At 35.0% G+C, this 16054-nt stretch overlaps 1 protein-coding gene and 2 long non-coding RNA genes across 3 annotated transcripts in view; 1 reads left to right on the top strand and 2 right to left on the bottom strand.

Annotated features, from left to right (window-relative positions):
- LOC125652354 (uncharacterized) overlaps positions 1–16054 on the top strand; it is a 270302-nt gene that overhangs the window by 125107 nt on the left and 129141 nt on the right. The gene's annotated exons all lie outside the window — the stretch shown is intronic.
- On the bottom strand, positions 1656–15067 carry LOC130053018 (uncharacterized). The gene is made up of 2 exons (XR_008801452.1): positions 14737–15067; positions 1656–2745 (listed from the first exon to the last, which is right to left on the bottom strand). It is a non-coding gene; the product is annotated as an uncharacterized LOC130053018 (long non-coding RNA).
- LOC125660738 (uncharacterized) lies at positions 9487–12432 on the bottom strand. Its single transcript, XR_007364455.2, has 3 exons — positions 11444–12432; positions 10055–10231; positions 9487–9751 (listed from the first exon to the last, which is right to left on the bottom strand). It is a non-coding gene; the product is annotated as an uncharacterized LOC125660738 (long non-coding RNA).

The raw sequence follows: 16054 nt of genomic DNA, 5'->3' as shown, positions 1-16054 counted from the left end.
ATATCTGTATCAGTGATGAGAAAAAAGCCCGTAAAGCTGTTTGACTTATTTTTTTTCCAAAAAGTAGATCAAGGATTGACTAATCCAATTGAGATGCAAACTGAACTTTTATTTCTCTGAGAGGAAGCCTTTAACAAAATATCAAGGTGATATCTGTATCAGTGATGAAAAAAAGCCCGGAAAACTGTTTGACCTATTTTTTCCAAAAAGTAGGTCAAGGATTGACCAATCCAGCTGAGATGCAAACTGAACTTTTATTCCTCTGAGAGAAAGCCTTTGACTAACTATCAGAGCAATATCTGTATCCGTAATGGAAAAAAAAGCCCGGAAAACTGTTTGACCTAAAACAAAATTCAAAAAGTAGGTCAAGGATGAACCAATCCAACTGAAATTCAAACTGAACTCGTATTTCTCTCAAAGAAAACTTATGCGTAAATTTCAGGGTAATGTCTGTATCTGTAACGAAAGAAAGTCCGGAAAACTGTTTGACCTACTTGTAGTCCTAAAGTAGGTCAAGAAGGGACCAATCCAGTTGAAATGCAAACTCACTCTTACAATTCTTGAGGGAGATAATGTGACCAAATTTCAAAGTTGTACATGCATCCGTTATGGAAAAAAGTCTGGAAAACATGACCTGGGACGGACGGATGGATGACCCGCCAGCCAGCCAGACAGACGCACGGACATCGCCATAACATAATGTGTCCAGTCTAATGACGGGCGTATTAAAAACTTTAGCCTTTGAAACTAAAGGGATAGATTAAATAGAGTCATGCTTCCTGGCGAGCCATGTTGTCTGACAACTCTTATTATGATTTGAAGTTGCCCCTTTTCCTTCATTTTAATAGTGATTTTCTTTTCCTTCATTTTAATAGTGATTTTCTTTTCCTTCATTTTAATGGTGATTTTCTTTTCCTTCATTTTAATGGTGATTTTAACATTTTTTTTATTATTGGAATTTTGATGCCATTTCTAAAGGCCTCAACAGACCTCCTTCTTATACATATATCTAGACGAATATCATTGAAATTGTTGTTCCATTTGTAAATTCATGCGCTATAATTGGCACCCTCAGTTCACCCCCTTTTCTTCATCTAAATGGTCTGACACTCTCAGTTGATCTCTTTACCCCCAATTAAATGACAATTTCAATTTTTTTGTTTCTAGTGTCGCTAAGCTAGGAAACAATCTCCATTGTTTCTCTATGATCAAAATTGACCATCATTAAACAAAATGAGTTGTTTAGCAAACTTTAAGGAGGTACTCTACATCGTCATAATGACTGACTTCCATTTAAAACATGGGTAAACATTTAAATACCAGCAATATATGTCTATTCATTTCATAAATTCTTGCCTAGCTGAGTAGCTCAGTAGCTTAGCACGTCGATTGCTGAACTGTAAATTGCATGTTCCAGCCCAGCAGGGATTTTAAATTTTTCTAAGATTGCTTTCAACTGTAACGGGAATCCTGGTCATGGGAACCCAAATTCTGTATAAGGGTCACAACGACCAAAATTCTATAACCAAAACCAGTATATCAGGGGCAATAACTCGAGTGATGGAATGCCCTGTTAACACTGGCTCTAGTAAAATTCAATCCAGGTATCGTTATTCCTGAACTATGGTCAACATTTCCGAATGAAAACACCGGGAAAGAGTTTACAATTTATTAATGATTTAGGATTGATTGATATTGTAAATGGTAGCAAATAACAAATTAAATAATAAAATAACAAAGTATGAAATAGAATCAAAGTTGAAATGAATCAGCAAAAAATGAAATGTTTGTAACAGAGGTAAGAAAATATGACAGAATGAAAATATCTAAATATGTCCCTACTGGTTTCAATAATCTTAAATATTTCCCCCCAAAAATAGAAAGAGAACAAGCTACATCTTGACCTAGATAGAGAGTACTGTGTTAGGATATGATTGTCAGTACTAAAGTATAAAATATCCTACCGCTATCCACTACACCTTGAAACAGGACTTGGAAAGGAAAAACCTATAATAAACTTGCAAACTACCTGCTAACTCTGAGTATTATCCTAACAAAATAACAACCTTAAGTCTGCAGTAAAACCTTGAAGTTTTTAGCAGTTCCCAACACCTATTTTTACAAAAAGTATGCTTATTTCATGCTAGTGACTATATTCAGAGTTTTAAAACCTTGAGGCTTTTGTTGTTCAGATTAAGAGAAAAGAAATCTTACCATGATGTCAGCACCTAACCAAGTGAAGTAAACTGATCAAACACAGCCTTATATACCTTGAATTTTAGTCACAAACTTAAACCAACTAAAAAAAATAATTTTGCAGTAATCAAATAAAATTTATATGATTAATCAATACATTTCTTCACTTTACTGTAAACAAAAACCGTTTCTGTGTTTTTGGAATTTCTCTAGTATTAGTGCATAAAAAATAATTTGATGAATAAGTCAATATTGTAGTGATGATATTTGCAAAATCTGTAAGAACGGAAAAAAATGTGTTAAGGGTCGGCAGAAATTTTTAGGGTAGGTAGGGAAAGTGGAAACCAATATATGAGTTATGAGATTGAACACTGTTCATTATCTTCACCTTTCCTGCATAGAATGTCCATGGTACATGTATTTAATAAACTAACTGAACTTTAATATAAAAGTTGATCAGTTCTGCTTGACCATTTAGATGGAATGTAGGGATCCTTCCTTCAGATTTCTATAACACTCTTCTCCAACACTCAGACAAGCCATCGTCACCTGAAATATATTTCAATATCTCAAAATATCTCATATATGTAAATATGTTCAATGACAAAATACCAGAAATGTGTATTGAAATGTAGAGTCTCTCTCTCTCTCTCTCTCTCTCTCTCTCTCTTTCTCTCTCTCTCTCTCTCTCTCTCTCTCTCTCTCTTCTTTTTTTTCTCTCTCTCTATCTCTCTCTCTCTCTCTCCCCAGAGGAAATTGTTATTTCTTGTCAGTGGAGCTGCAATTTCATTAATTTTCCTGTTGACTTCACTAAGCGTGTTTGAATTGTGTTCAGTGATTATGTAAATCATCAAATGTTTCCTTTGTGTTAAACCCCCAACCCTTCACACACAGACTATCATTTTATCAAGCTGATTAAAGGGGCATGGGTTTGATTTGAACTAAAAAATGTTCAAATCTTACTTTCCACATTTTAAAGGGATATTTTTTGCAATTTTGTCACCAAAAATTGAATTCAATAAAAATTGATTGATAACATATATTTCAGTAATAACACCAGTATCTAATTATTGCAATCACTTTTTAACCTCAAAACAGGTATATGAATATAGGTAATTTTGGTGGTTAAATAATCATTGTCTGGCAAGACAGTAAATCTTTGTTATATATTTCTTTACACTAAAAGCAGTTATGTAATGTAGTTTTATTAGGTGTCTCTTGTTTTTTGTACAGAATAAATGTTTTTATTAGTCATTCAATATATATTCCTTTGCCATCGAGATATTTAAAAAAAAAATATGGTTGCCACCAATTTCACAGTTAATGCCCCTTTAATGTTTATAATGCTTAACTGTGACATTTCTATTGGTCAGCAACATGTTTATGTCTTTCATTGAGTTACGAGAGATATACAGCACTCTTATTTCTTTGTTATGTGAACAACTATTGCTCCGTGTTTTTGTTTACATATAGATTACTTAAGAGAAGATATGTTTAAACCAAAATGAGATGTCACAAACACATGACAAACTGGTTAATTGTGTTCATAATTCACTTGTAAATAGAAAAATCTGCTGAAAATGAAACTTTTACTTACTTGTATATTTAACCTATGTAAACAAAAAATAATTCAATGACTCGCCTTTTTGTGATTACCTTCCCTCTAAAGGGAGAATGGTACTTCATTTAAACAAACCTGAATCCCTTTCACCATTCCTACAAGAATGTTTGATTGAAATTGGCCAAGTCGTTCTGGAGAAGAATAGTTTACTATATATCAGCAGGTAAAACTTTGATACCCTATTTTGACCCCAACTAAACCCGGGGGTCATGATTCTAACAAAATTGAATCTACATTATGTCAGGAAGCTTACCTGACTCAGCGGATCTTAAGAACATTTTTAAATTACCTCACCCTATTCTTACATTTCTGTGATTATCTCCCATTTGAAGGGGATATGAGATGGCCCTTTATTTGAACAAACTTCAATATCCTTCATCCATTAATGATATGTACAAAGTTTAACTGAAATTGATGCAGTGGTTCTGGAGAGTTTACATCAACAACGACAATGCCCATCTAGATTTGACAATACGTGACCGTCTATTTTTGACAATGAGTCACCATCTAGATTTGATAATGAGTGACCATTTATTGATAATGAGTGACCATCTAGATTTAAGGTATCTATTGATCATCTCCATCTCCCTTGACAACAAGAAAGTTATTCCTTAAATGCACTCCAAACTTTACATAAGTCTTGTATGGTAACAGTGGAAGAGTGTGTGTGTGTAATGGGGGGGGGGGGGGGGGGGGTAGAGGGGGGCATGCTTTCACAAATTGGAATCTGTACTATATGTCAGAATGTAAACTTTTCCGGCCAAGTGGTTCTTCAGAAGATCTTCAAAGATTTTCACTATATATTTGTATGTAAAACTTTGATCCCCTATTGTGGCCACATCCTACTCCCGAGCGGTGTGATGTTTATAAACTTGAATCTGCACTATTTCACAAATCTTTTATGTAAATATATTTACTTCTCTGGCCCAACGGTTCTTGAAATTTTTTTTAAAAATCTTTCCTATATATTTCTATGTAAAACTTTGATCCTCTATTGTGGCCCTACCCTACCACTGGGGGCTATGATTTTTACAAACTTGAATCTGTACTATGTCAGGAAGTTTTCATGTACATAATATGTAAATATAAACCTTTTCTTCAATATTTTCCCTATACATACATGTACGTATGTATGTATGTAAAACTTTGATCCCCTTTAACGACCCCACCCCGCACCTGGGGGCAATGGTTTTAACAAACTTGAATCTGCACTATATCAGGAAGCTTTCATGTAAATATAAACTTTTCTGGTCCAGTGGTTCTCGAGAAGAAGATTTTTAAAGATGTTCCCAATATATTTACATATAAATCTTTTATCCCCCATACTGTGGCCCCATCCTATCCCTGAGGACCATGGTTTTTAACAAACTATTTCAGGAAGCTTTCATATAAATGTCAGCTTTTCTGGCCCAGTGGTACTTGAGTAGAAGATTTTTGTAATTATCTCCAATTTGAAGGAGGCAAGGTCCTTCATTTGAACAAACTTAAAATTCCCTACACCCAAGGATGTTTTCTGCCAAGTTTGGTTGAAATTGACACAGTGGTTCTGGAGAAGATGGAAATGTGAAAAGTTTACAACGACGCTGACAACAATGACGACGACAAACAAATTTCGATCAAAAAAGCTCAATTGAGTCTTTGGTTCAGGTGAGCTAAAACGTGTTTGAGCCTTGTATGGTAACACAAACTAAAATAATTAAAAGTGCTTGAGTCTTGTATGGTAACACAAAATAAAATAATTAAAAGTACTTGAGTCTTGTATGGTAACACAAAATAAATAATTAAAAGTCCTTGAGTCTTGTATGGTAACACAAAAAAAAAAAAAAAATAAAAATGCTAAAGCCTTGTATGGTAACACAAAATAAAACAAGCATTCTGAGAGTATTGCATGGCAATACATAGTCCCTTACCGGTTGCAATAATTACTGTACTACAACAATATTCAAAGTTCATTATGTAGGTTATGGTAAAGGGGAAAATTGGGGAACCAGGATAGGAATGGTTGGAAATCAACTACTATTCGAGGAGAAACTAGACCAGGAAAAAAGACAAATTTATAATTAGGTTTAGGTATTTATCCAAGTCAATAAACTGTGACATGTAGATGATCATGAATAATTTATCTATATGGTTGTATTACTATGCTATACATTTTAATGAGTGTAGTATTCTTAATTCTTATCCACAGAGATAAGAAACTTGGATGTAAACTAACAATTCATGCTATTTTTCTACGTCCAAGGACCATAACTTAATGAAAAATGAACGGACCAATATGAAATTCAAAATTGATATGTAACTTGTTATGGCAAAGTAATGTACCAAATATAAAATGAATATCTGCAAGCACAACTAAATTAATTAAACGTTATAAATGGGCCACATCGCTCATCTGAGTCACCTTGGTCCATATCAGAAGAATTTCCATATATATTTGCATGTAAAACCGTTGTCATTATTATGGTCCGAACCTACCCCTGGAGGCTATGGGTTTTGCAAACTTGAATCTACACTATGTTAGAAAGCTTTCATGTAAATGTGAACTTCTTTGGTCCAATGGTTCTTAAGAAGAAGATTTTTAAAGATTGTTCCTATATATTTGTATGTAAAACTTTGACCCCCCCCCCTTGTGGTCCCATCCTACCCCCAGGGGTCATGCTTTGAACAAACTTGAATCTACACTATGTCAGAAAGGCTTCATGTAAATATCAGCTTTTCTGGCTCAGTGGTTCTTGAGAAGATGATTTTTAAAAATGTTCCCGATATATTCGTATGTAAAACTGTGATCCCCTAATGTGGCCACATCCGACCCCCGAGTGCCATGCTTTTAACAAACCTGAATCTGCACTATATCAGGAAGTTTCATATAAATCTCAGCTTTTCTGACTCAGTGGTTCTTGAGAAGAAGATTTTAAAAGATTTTTCTTATATATATGTATGTAAAACATTGATCTCCTATTGTGGCCCTAACCAACCCCCGGGGGCCATGATTTTTACAATTTAGAATCTGCACTACCTAATGCAAGGTTAAGATAATGAACAGTGATCAATCTCATAACTCCTACAAGCAATGCAAAATAGATAGTTGGGCAAACACGGACCCCTGGACACACCATCTATATCTATAAATTTCATCTTTTCTGACCCAGTGGTTCTTGAAAAGAAGATTTTTTAATGACCCTACTCTAGTTCTACCTTTTCTTGATTATCTCCACTTGGAAGGTAGCCTGACCCTTTGTTTTAACAATTTAGAATTCCATTTACCTAAGGATGCTTTGTGCCAACTTTAGCTGAAATTGACCCAGTGGTTTTTGAGAAGAAGTCGAAAATGTTAAAAGTTTACAGAGAGACAGATTGGCGGATGCCGAAATACGGGTGATCAGAAAAGCTCACTTGAGCTTTTCGCTCAGGTGAGCTAAAAAGACGGGAAAACTGATAATGCCTACTATTTTTTTTAAGTCCAAGAGCCATAACTAAGTGAAAAATTAACGGACCAAGACGGAATTCGAACTTAATATGTGACTTGTTATTGCAAAGAGACATACCAAATATCAAATAGATATCTGCAAGAACAGAAAACAAGAGGCCCACAGGCCTTATCAGTCACCTGAATACTAGTGAAAAAGTATCACTACTTCCATGGGCAATGAAATCTAGAAAAAAAATTGCTGTTCTAAATATCTAAGCTAAATTCTAATGTTCAGCAACAGTATAAAACAAGACTACCTGCTCTATCCATTTAGTTTCAATTTAGTATCAAAAGCCCTAAAGAAAATGTTATTTAAATGTTTTACACATAAACACTATATAACAAGCTAGGCCCTGCCCTGGGGTCATAACCCCTACCCCGGAGAACATGAAATTTACAAGTTTGGTAGAAGCCTTCCTGCTCTACATCAATTTTGAAAATTGGTTGGGTTTTTTTGGCAGTTTTTACCCCGCCCCTAAGGCCCCAGGGATGCAGGAATCCTGAAATTTACAATTTATGTTCCCCCTTGTTCCAAAGATGTTTCATACCAAATTTGAAAAGAATTGGAATGATGGTTATCAAGAAGAAGTTAAAAATGTCTATTGTTCACACACTTAATAACTGAACATTTTGGTCCCACCCTGATACCAAAACCCCTACCCCTGGAATAATCAAATTTACAATTTTGGTAAAGAACTACCTCTTCTTTCTAAATATCTATTTACTTTCAATTTAGTATCAATAGCATTAACCCTTTCTCTACTGGCATATTTCAGAGGTTTTTAAAGACTAAATGACAATATTTTTACATCGATTTAAATCTGCATGTATCACGATTTGGGGCAAACATACGACATATAATTTTGTTAGGAATTGGACAGGGAACAGTTTCTTATAAAGTTTGTCAAGGTATCCCATGACCTCAAGGAGGTCTACGGGGTCAAAGGTCATATAAGTGCACAATTTTGCAACCTTTTTTCTCTGAAATATATATATTACAACCCCTCTTACAAGATTAGAGTAAAAAATAGGAAATTCTAAATGCATGAGCTGATGTGCCTTTTAAAATACTACAAAAACACCACAATCAAATTAATCAATTTTATTGAAAAACAAATATTTTTGGTTGCTAAGTAACAACACTTTTAGTACACTTTTGACCATAATTTGCCTTTCTGCATCCATTCGACACAATTTAAACATAATTACATTCATGATTAGTAAATGTCACATTATTTTAAAAATATAATCTTAAAATAGATCTCAATCATTTTAAAGGGTTTTTAACAAAATATATGATGAAGAGAATTAAGGTCAAAGGTCATAAAATGGAAATTTCGTACTTTATATACATATCCATCATTTTCTAATATGACGTTTTGCCATATGTTCCACTAAATAGAATAAGTATCGCAACATTAAAAAAAAGATCTTTATTGTTAATCTAAAATAAATAATTTTTTTGTATTCAAATATATTTGGTTTCTAAGCAACAACACTTTATCAAATGTTATCAAAAAGTACTCCCGTTTTTCCTTCCCAAGTTCAACATATACGAATGATTGATTGATTGAATATAATTTAACGTCCCTCTCGAGAATATTTCACTCATATGGAGACGTCATCACTGCCGTTGAAGGGCTGCAAAATTTAGGCCTATGCTCGGCGCTTATGGCCTTTGAGCAGGGAGGGATTTTTATCGTGCCACACCTGCTGTGACATGGGACCTCGGTTTTTGCGGTCTCCTCCAAAGGACCGGCCCATTTAGTCGCCTTCTACGACAAGCAAGGGATACTGAGGACATATTCTAACCCGGATCCCCACTTACTTTCAATCACTAGATTTAAACTTTTATACTTGCATTATATTTAACAAAAATAGTTCTAGATACAATTCTTGATACTGGGTTGATACTGGGTTGTTCCGATAGGGGCATGCATTCACCAACATCTGTCTATCGACTGGAACTTCACAGCAGACATGTATAAGATAATGCACAAAAATCGGGGGGGGGGGGGGATTTCTTAATACTAGGCCCTAAATACTAATGTATTGTCAGAGCTTTCGAATACTCAATTGGCTCTGTAAATGTTTTCTATAATCAAGGCCCTCAGAAAATTTAATTATGAAATTTTATATTCACCTTGCATCTGAGGTAATTGAGTACACATTTAATAAATGTGTTAGATGTGCAGCCAGATTAATTTTGGTAAAGGTAATATTTTTATTATGCATTTTATTACTCGTTTTAAACTGGAAATCACTGTCACAATATCGGTTTTTTTTAACTAGTATCCTCTTCAGTGAGAGGCTGCGAACTTCCTTGGGAAGCATATGACGATCCTTCCCTCTAGATATGACCAGCTCAGCATAATGGTTGATGGCAACACAGATGGAGAAAACTAAATCTTCTGTCAAAACAGCTTCATAAAATCTGCAGTTCTCTGAATAAACGGGTCCCATATCTGAAAGGAAATTGCAAATAATTATTAATCAGTATTGGCCACCATAGCTTATTTGTCAGCATTTAGAAAACTTGTCATACCTTTTAATTAGAAACAGAATAACGATATAATGATTTCCCGTGTTGTGTCTCTTTTTGTATGTATGTGATACCTAGTAATGCAGTAAAAATCAGTAAAATGGTACATGCATATCAGTGTATCATAACGCCATGATTCCATTTGTGAATGTATTATCTAGGTTCATTCGAATGTTAACCAAATGTATACGGATTTAACCCTATATTCAACCTCAAAGAGTCATACCAACTGAATGCCAGGTTGTCACTCCGAAACCGAATGAAATATAACAGTTCTTGGATCAGGTGTCCCTGTGTCCTCCACATCAACATCCCTCCAATGCATGTCTGGGTTTGCCAGTAGTCACTGTCACTAGCGGATGATACCTGGGACCTTCCCACTAAATATTGGGATGTCAATACCCTTTTTAAAGATAAAAAGAAATTACAATTAAGAATTGTTGGCTTATGTTTTAAAACAAAATATAAGTTTCATGGTAGCAAGGGACAGTTTCGCACTTAAATACAGCTCAAATTTATTTATAGATAGAGGTGTCCTGTATTTGAAGTGACATTTGGTAAGGGATTGCATACATGTGTTAGAAATGAATGGACTATTTCATTATACATTACGAGTGTAGCAAAGTGTGTAATGAAAAAAAAATATGCATCATGTAGGTGTCAGCATTATGCCTAGCATATACATGGGGGCAAATACTGAAGAAATTCAGGTTAAAACCTACAGGGTCCAGCGAAAATACTGCAACTCTGAGGGAAAGTGAATGACCCCAGATATAAAAGTAGAATTGAATTGGTTCTTCATGGTACACAGTGTCTAAATCCCCTCGCATGTTACTCTGATGGGGTGTGGATTCAGTCGAAATTAGAGAAAAATCTAGGCAAGAAGGAGGCACATGCACATCTGCTCATACCATACAAGCACCAGCATGTATGGATCACATGTAATTCATGGTCATAAGCTACTAAGTGTATATAAAATACATGCATTTGGATAAAAGAGAAATCAAGATGATTTTTCATTAGCCTGTCATAATCACTTTGATTGGTGTTACCCCCCCCCCCCCCCATTTTGGCCCAAACACACAATTTGTTTTTATTTCTGTTATAATATGAAGAAAATAATTCAAATTATGATAATAAATTCTGTCATTACAATAATGTAAAATGTGTTTTTCTAACAGATTGTGATTTATTTTCATAGAAAGATATTTTTTTATAAACATGGAAAAATCTTGGAAAAATAGCCTACTCACCAGCGGTCATGAATGCCCAGTCTGATTAAAACCACCCCATCCCCCTTCCCATTGCACACTAAATCCACTCACTTCTTACACTCTCGCGTCAGGTAAGGAGATAATTCTGGGGGGGAAGGGGGGGGGGGGGTGTAATCAGACTGATCAATGCCGGACCAGGACGGATTAAATGATGTCAGCTCTTACTAAACAATTGGGTGTTATTCACTTGGTTTAGATATAATAAAATATAAATATTTTCTTTCATGAAACGACAAATTATGGCATCAAATCGCGGTTAATTAATCGTGAATTTTTCATAACATCACAAAACCGCAATTTTTTTTTCTTTCTAGTCGGCCTATGTGGCTACATCAACTTACATCTACATGTTTATACTGAATGCATGATCGTTTGGGTCATCCTGCAACAGGAGATCCAGGGTATCTTCTTCTTCTGATATAAGGTCGTTTTAAAGATGTAAAATACAAGCGTTCGCTGTGACAATCACAGTGAAGCTGTGTTGTTTTCGTTGAAACGGAAACACGTGTGTTCCCCGTGCACACTTTCAGAAAACCCCGCGGGGCCCACGATCCCGATCACGGAAAAATAAGTGTATAGGCTAAATGCGAAAATCTTTTTTTTTTTGTTTTCTTTCTTTGGCAGGGAAAAAATATTACTATTACTATTCTGAACAAATATAGCGTTTATATCTGAATTTGAAGTAGTTTATCTATCTTTTTTTTTAAATTTACTTTGCCGATGTAACATTCTCAATAGGTGTTTGTAGGTTGTGTAACTGTTATATACCAATACTGGTTTTAAGCTTTTTGAAAAAAAGCAGGGATAACCAGACTGATTATTTCATACATATATGTATATTGTTGTAGTGTATCAAAAGGTACTGAATTTACTAATATAGGACAATACAAATAGTTTTCACCACTTTATTGTGCGACGCGCGTCGATTGCTTTCAGCGACGACGTTTTGTCGCTAATTTTAAAGAAAACCGCACAGCATGTCCCAATTTTATTTTATCGTAATATAAAAACTACCGAGAATTATAACACGAATAAGGGCCCATCAAAAAGGAAATTTCCTCTACTTTTAGCGGCTGTATTTACTTTTCCCTATTTCTATATATAAGTATAGGTAAAATGCCGACCTGTTTAAACATTGAGAAATAAAATCGTAAGAAAACGTACATGTGCAAAAAATTGCTATTTTCTTATAACTTTGCAAGGCATTAAAAATAATTGTATATCTTCTGAAAGCAGGGAATATATGCTTTTCAAAAATATAAAAAATATTGCATTCATAAGGGAAATAAAAAAAATCATATCGAGGGGGAAAATGACCTTGCCACAAAGCATTGCGTCATATTTAGACGAATCCATCATTTGCTTTAAATGCTTTTGTTAATCTAATGGCTTTATTTACTCAATTGATTTTTACATATTTAAAAAATAGAGACAATTTCCAAAAATATGATATATAGATAATATATCTTATGGCCGTAATGTCACAGATTTAGAGGCACTCCTTTTGCGTAGTCCTGTTTTTACGCGCCATCGGTCAAATTGACCGATACGGTAGAGAAAGGGTTAAAGAAGATGTAATTTAAGTGTTTTACACATAAACATTATATAACAAAATTTGCCCCACCTTGGAGTTAGAACCCCTACCCCAGGGATCATGAAATTTACAATTTTGGTAGAGGCCTTCCTGCTCTACATCACCATGCAATTAGTTTTTCTTACATGTGTGTGGTTCTTGAGAAGATTTTTCAAAATTGGTCAATTTTGGGCAGTTTTTCCCCACCCCTAGGGCCCCAGGGGTGCTGGAGTCCTGAAATTTACAATTATATCCCCCTTGTCACAATGGTGCTTCATACCAAATTTGAAAAGGATTGGACTGGTAGTTATTAAGAACAAGCTAAAAATGTTCAATTGTTAACGTACGATGCACGACGGACGATGACGGAAGAAAACTAATTGCAATAAAAAAATTGCAGAAAACTGGACTGACGGACAGATGGACGCAAACATAAAGTCCCCTCGACTTCGTCGGTAAGGGAATAATGATTAAAAGTGCTTGAGCCTTGTATGGTAACACAAAATAAAATAATTAAAAGTGCTTGAGCCTTGTATGGTAACACAAAATAAAAATAATTAAAAGTGCTTGAGTCTTGTATGGTAACACAAAATAAAATAATTGATAGTGCCTGAGCCTTGTATGATAACACAAAATAAAATAATTAAAAGTGTTTGAGTCTTGCATGGTAACACAAAATAAAATAATTAAAAGTGTTTGAGCCTTGTATGGTAACATAAAATAAAATAATTAAAAGTGCTTGAGTCTTGTATGGTAACACAAAATAAAATAATTAAAAGTGTTTGAGCCTTGTATGGTAACACAAAATAAAATAATTAAAAGTGCTTGAGTCTTGTATGGTAACACAAAATAAAATAATTAAAAGTGCTTGAGCTTTGTATGGTAACACAAAATAAAATAATTAAAAGTGCTTGAGCTTTGTATGGTATACAAAATAAAATAATTAATAGTACTTGAGCTTTGTATGGTAACACAAAGTAAAACAAGATATGTTTGTAAAACACATATGCCCCCCATGGTGCAAAATTGAAAAGGGTTATACACACACATCATTTAATTGAGAGTAGTATCATCAATTCAAAATATTGAGCAGACAATATCTTCATATGTCAAGAGTGGATTGACCATGTGACCTAAAAATCAATAGGGGTCATCTTCTCCTGAAGATGTATCAGTGTACCAAGTTTTATGTCTGTCAAGCAAAGGGTTCTCAAGATATTGAACAGACAGTATATTCCTACGTCCAATTTGAGCCTTGAGCTTTGACCATGTGACCCCAAAAGCAACAGAAGCCATCTTCTCCTGAAGATGTACCAGTGTACCAAGTTTGATGTCTGTCAAGCAAAGGATTCTCAAGATATTGAGCGGAGAGTATATTCTTATGTCAAGTTTGACCCTTGACCACGTGACCTCAAAATCAATAGGTGTCATCTTCTCATGATAATGTACCAGTGTACCAAGTTTAATGTCTGTCAAGCAAAGGGTTCTCAAGATATTGAGCAGACAGTATATTCCAATGTCCAGTTTGACCCTTGACCTTTGACCATGTGATCTGAAAATCAATAGGAGTCACCTTCTCCTGAAGATGTACCAGTGTACCAAGTTTGATGTCTGTCAAGCAAAGGGTTCTCAAGATATGGAGCGGACAGTATGTTCCTATTTCCAGTTCAACCCTTGACCTTTGACTACGTGACCTCAAAATCAATAGATGTCTTTTTCTGATGATGATATACCAGTGTACCAAGTTTGATGTCTGTCAAGCAAAGGGTTCTCAAGATATTGGGCGGACAGTATATTCCTATGTACAGAGTAGGCTGACCCTTGACCTTTAACCTTTTGACCTGAAAAACAATAAGGATCCTCTTCTTTTCATAACCAACCCACATATGAAAGATCATTACGATCAAGTGAATGGTTCTCAAGTTATCGAGCGGACAACATGTGGTCTACCGACCGACCGACCGACAGGTGCAAACCAATATGCCCCTCTTCTTTGAAGTTGGGCATAATAATTAAAAGAGCTTGCATGAGCCATGTATGGTATACAAAAGAAAATCACACCTCTGTTCCCTGGATAATGATTCCATAGATCACATTGATACCAAAAACAGATCTGGAAAGTATCGATAACATCTCACTAACATGTTGTCCTGTCACGCTCGAGTGGAGATGATTTAGATCAGGAGTTATCTTCTCGGGGTTTCTCACTGTTCCTTCAGATACGCTGTCTTCTGCTTCTGTGTTTCTTTCTCACCTACATCAAGGTCAAATCTATTCAATAATCTGATTTTGATATCATTTTAACCAATGCATGACGTTTAACATGGGAGTTTGCTATCATAATAAATTGGCATAACCTGATTGATTTATCTTATCTCTGTCCCCGTCTTAATATCCCCTGCATAATGCAGTATAAGGACTAACATATTGCAACCCAAATCTATTAGAAAATGTATTTCGATCAAAGGCAAGGCAAGACGAAATATGTGCAGTTACATTCTTTGATTTGACGTCATGATACAATTGATGAAGTGATGGATCTGACTGGGGATATTTCTCTGTGCAACATATTATGCAAACCTGTTGTTGGCACATAAAACTAACAGTTGCTCACCCCCCCCCCCCCCCCCCTTCAACAGCTTGCTATCTATTTCCCTTTGTGTGATCTTCATTACTCTATAGTTTTTTACTTATTCTTTTCTTCCCAGGTGAACATCTTTATTGTTTCATTGGTAGGAGCTATGTCAGTACAGTTATAGATTAGGGAAGGGGGATGGGTTCAATGAACTCCCCCTAACAGTCGAACCATCATATTGCTGTTGAAAATATTTTATATGATTTTTTAAAAAGTCTTGAATGGTTTTTAAACACTAGAATATCCTTTATGCTTGGAAGCTGTCATGTAAATTTGAACGTGTTTGGCCCAATGGTTCTTGAAAAAAAGATTTTTAATTAAATGTTCGACACACCATATTTTTGGCATTTTTGTAATTATCTCTCCTTTGAGATATTTTTATCTCCCTTCATGTGAGCAAACTCGAATCCCCTTCACTCAAGGAGGATTTCTACTATGTTTTATTGATATTGGCCTATTAGTTCTGGATTTATTTTTATTTGTCAGTGTATTTTCGCTATTTTGCTATTATATCCCCTTAGAAAGGGTGTTGCCCCTTGTCTGAACAAACTTGAATCCCCTTTACCAAAGGAGGATTTGTGTCAAGTTGGTTGAAATTGGTCAAGTGGTTTTAGAAGAAGATAACAATGTGAAAAGTTTATGACAACAACAACAACGCCAACTACAAACAATGGACAGTTTTGATCAGAAAAGCTCACTTGAGCCTTCATCTCAGGACTGATGTGAGCTGAAAACTGACAAAAC

Source organism: Ostrea edulis, chromosome 3 (assembly GCF_947568905.1).
Source record: "Ostrea edulis chromosome 3, xbOstEdul1.1, whole genome shotgun sequence".
In the NCBI taxonomy this organism is placed as follows: Eukaryota; Metazoa; Mollusca; class Bivalvia; order Ostreida; family Ostreidae; genus Ostrea; species Ostrea edulis.
This window is presented reverse-complemented; position numbering and strand designations above follow the sequence as displayed.